At 33.1% G+C, this 4,575-nt stretch overlaps 1 non-coding gene across 1 annotated transcript; it reads right to left on the reverse strand.

Moving 5' to 3' along the window:
• Positions 1-4,028: 4,028 nt before the first annotated feature.
• On the reverse strand, positions 4,029-4,137 carry LOC142544039 (small nucleolar RNA R71). The gene has a single exon (XR_012820007.1). It is a non-coding gene; the product is annotated as a small nucleolar RNA R71 (small nucleolar RNA).
• Positions 4,138-4,575: the final 438 nt, after the last annotated feature.

Consider the following 4,575-nt stretch of genomic DNA (forward strand, 5'->3'; position numbering starts at 1 on the left):
TTGATTTACTGAAATCGAGCCCATCATTGGCTGATTTGTCAGTGGTCTGTGAGTTTGCTGATGTCTTCCCAGATGAGATTCTGGTTTTGCCTCCGATTCGAGAGATAGATTTCAGCATTGAATTTGTACCAGGTACAGTTCCAATTTCTAGAGCTCAGTACCGAATTGCACCGATAGAATTGAAAGAGTTGAAAGATCAGTTGGAAGATTTACTTGCCAAGGGTTACATCAGACCGAGTGTTTCTTCTTAAGGTGCTCCAGTACTGTTTGTGAGAAAGAAGGACGGTTCAATGAGACTTTGCATTGACTACCGGCAACTGAACAAGGCTACGGTAAAGAAAAGTACTCTTTGCCTCGTATCGATGATTTATTTGATCAGTTGCAGGGTTTTTCTGTCTATTCCAAGATCGATCTAAAATCTAGATATCATCAGCTGAGAGTCAAAGATTCTGATATATCGAAGACAGTGTTCTGAACCAGGTATGGCCATTATGAGTTTATTGTCATGCCGTTTGGGTTAACGAATGCTCCAGCTGTGTTTATGGGTCTGATGAACCGTGTGTTTCAGAGATACCTCGATGATTTTGTGATTATTTTCATTGATGATATTTTGATTTATTCAAAGAATATGATTGATCATGCTGAGCATTTGAGAACTGTGTTGAGAATTTTGAGGGCTGAGAAATTATATACAAAACTGTCGAAATGTGAATTTTGTGTGAGACAGGTTGTGTTTTTGGGTCACATTATATCTGGAGATGGTATTTCTGTTGATCCTAGCAAGGTTGGAGCCGTGATCAGTTGGCTGAGACCGACATCTGTGCCAGAGATACGCAGTTTTATGGGTTTAGCAGGCTATTATCAACGATTTATTCAAGATTTCTCGAGTATTGCTAAACCTATTACTCAGTTGACACAGAAGAATGCTCCATTTGTATGGTCTGAAGAGTGTGAGTCCAGTTTTCTTGAGTTGAATAAGAGATTGATCAGTGCTCCGGTGTTGACTATCCCGTCAGGTACTGGTGATTTTATTGTTTATTGTGACGCTTCTCACAGAGGATTGGGTTGTGCTTTGAAGCAGCGATGACATGTTATTTCCTATGCCTCCAAACAATTGAAGCCACATGAGTCTCGCTACCCAATTCTTGATCTTGAATTGGCAGCCATTTTTTTGCACTGAAGATATGGCGACACTTCACAGTCAGAATTGAATATGAGGCAACGAAGATGGCTTGATTTATTGAAAGATTTTGATTGTGAAATCAAATATAATCCGGGAAAGTCGAATGTGGCAGCTAATGCACTGAGTCGAAAGCTATGTTCTTTATCCTTATCGAGGATTGGTGTTTCGAATTTGATTGAAGATTGTTGTTTGTCTGGATTAGTATTTGAAATAGATTGTAAATCATTGAGACTTTATGTTGTTCAAGTCGAACTAGAGCTGATTTTGAGAATTAAAGCGGCTCAGAAAATTGATTAGAATGTTCAGAACTCGATAGCGATGGTCAGAGCAGGGCATCAATCCGAGTATCAGGTTCGTGACAGTGTGTTATATGTGAATAATCGTCTTGTTGTGCCAGATGTTTTAGATTTGAAACGACAAATATTGTCAGAAGCGCATAGCAGTCGATTCAGTATTCATCCTGGTGGCAGAAAAATTTATAATGATTTGAAAAGACAGTTTTGGTGGAAACAGATGAAAGCTGATACTACTGAATTTGTATCCAAATGTCTGAATTGCCAACAGGTGAAAGCCGAAAGAAAGAAACCAAGAGGACTGTTACAGAGTTTATCGATTCCTGAATGGAAATGAAATCACATTTCCATGAATTTTGTAACGAAGCTACCGAGATCCTCCCGAGGTTGTGATGCGATTTGGGTCGTGATTGACAGATTGACCAAATACGCATGTTTTATTCCGTACAAGATGACGTACAGATGATAAACATAAAAATTGTACATTAATTAAATGTTTTATAATATAAATATATAGTTTTTGTTTTATTAAATGTTTAAATATTATATGTTTTATAATAAATTGTATAAAATATAAGTTGTTGTGTAATTACAAGTTTTTACTATTTTTTACAAGTTCGATAAAACAAGAATAAACTTGGCGTTGCAAATGGGATTAAGATGATTCTTGGACCTTTAGAAAGTTGATGTTAATATCTACAATATTGGTGTCAAGCATGAGATAAAAATCCTCTCACAATTAGGATCAAATTAAGCAACAAATAAAGTTACCAAAAGAGTAGCAGTTTTACCATGCTCTAGTATTTTGACCATATCTCTCAAATTACTTGGTCAAATGGTTTGAAAAAAATATCACAACTAGACAACTCAATTATCCACATGTTTCTTTTTATGTGAAGAAGCAAATTCCAAGAAGAAGATTTTCAAAAGTGATGTGTAATATAATATAATATCTTGGAACATCAATGAAGACTTTTGTGTAAAAAAATAATATTTTATTTGTGGTTGTCTCCGCAAATTTGGCTATAAATAGGGGTGCATTGTAATGTATTGAGATATCCCTCATTCTATGAACAAACCTTTGAGTTCATAATATTTCTCTCTATATTTTTTCTTTATTTCTTCATTTAAATATAATTAGCATGTTAATTTATATTCAAAGTTTTACACTTTGAATAATGAGTATCTAACTTCCTAAAGTTGAGATGAAAAGGTGAAACTCTTGGCATGATAATAAAGTTACTAAAAGATAAGAATCTATGTTTTATATTATTTAATCATTATTTATTGTTTATGTTATATTTATTTCTCTAAGCATTTTTATACCCTACTTATAAGTGGGAGTTTTGATTTATTGTTGCTATACGTTACACTAAATTCTTGGAACCATTTAAATGTTAGTTTGGTATTACGAACCATTTAAAGTGGATTCCTTGATTTATTATATATAAATATATTATAATATTAATTTATTGGTACCATTTAAATGTTTGTTTGGTTTTACCAACCATTTAAAGTGGGAACCTTGATTTAGTGTTTACAAATATATATAGCACAGTAAATACTTGACCATATTTATAAGTTTTGGTATATATTATATACTTATAAGATAATAATATATAGCATAATATAAATATGATTATTTAATATATTCGAACCATTTTATTAAGTGGATTTCAATAATGTTCGTTAATGTTAACTTTATTAAAATACCAAGAGTGGATCCTTTAATCTCAACTACTTAAATTAAAATTTGAACAATTAAAATTTACCCATTAAAGATTCAAACAATTAAAATTAAAAAGAAACAAAAACAAAAAGACATTGTAGTGGACTTGTAATTACCTTAGCTTCCCTGTGGATACGATATTCGAACTCACCGAATTATACTACTTGTGGACAACCTGCTCTTGGGAGTGCAACAATCAAAGTCGCAACAAGTTTTTGGCGCCGTTGCCGGGGAAGTATAATTTAATTTCAAGTCTATTTAATTTTGTTTATAGTTTATTTTTCTTTATTTAAATTTTTATTGCTTTTGTGTGTTTTTATTTTTTTGCATTTGCATTTGCATGAGCATTTGGTCACGTACACTTAGTGGTCGACTCATTCGAAATAACCCTTTATTTTTACAAAACATGGCGGAAGACCCTATCCAAGAAAATGAAGATGAAATTCAATCTCAACATGATCATGATAGACGAAGAACACTTAGAGATCACATGAATCCTACACGTACTAGTGCACCTTCATGTCTAGTTTTTCCCCCTTATGCATCTCATTTCAATTTTAAGCCTGGTATTATCCAACCTTTACCCAATTTTCATGGCTTAGATTCTGAAAATCCATACATGCATTTACGAGAGTTTGAAGAAGTGTGCAACACATATAATGATTTAAATTGTAGCATGAACACCATTCGACTTAAGCTTTTTCCTTTTTCTTTAAAAGATAAAGCTAAAACTTGGCGACAAAATCTTAGATCGGGATCCATTCGAACTTGGGATGAATTGCAACAACAATTTTTGAAAAAAAATTTTCATCTCATAGAACAAATTCTTTCAAAAGGCAAATCATTACTTTCACTCAAAAACAAGGAGAAACTTTTTATCAGTGTTGGGATAGATACAAAGAATTGCTTAATCTTTGTCCACATCATGGTTTTGAAATTTGGAGAGTTGTTTCTCAATTTTATGAAGGCTTAACACCTAAAGATAGGCAAATGGTTGAATTTATGTGTAATGAAACATTTGAAGATAAAGATCCAAATGAGGCAATTGAGTATATCGATTCATTAGCTGAAAATGCTCAAAATTGGGACACTCTAGGTACAATCGAACCATCAAACAAGATTCAATCTCCTACATCTGGTGGAGGTATGTACACTCTCAAAGATGAACATGATCTTCAAGCTAGATTTACCTCTTTGGCAAGAAAAGTTGAGGCACTTGAATTGAAAAAGAATGGTCAATTAAAATCTATTCAAGAAATTGTGTGTCAAATCTGTGATACAAGTGATCATTTTACAAAAGATTGTCCCACTTTACCCTCTTTTAAAGAATGTCTCCATGAACAAGCCAATGTTTTGAACAATTTCAAAAG

This window comes from Primulina tabacum, chromosome 4 (assembly GCF_025594145.1).
Source record: "Primulina tabacum isolate GXHZ01 chromosome 4, ASM2559414v2, whole genome shotgun sequence".
In the NCBI taxonomy this organism is placed as follows: domain Eukaryota; kingdom Viridiplantae; phylum Streptophyta; class Magnoliopsida; order Lamiales; family Gesneriaceae; genus Primulina; species Primulina tabacum.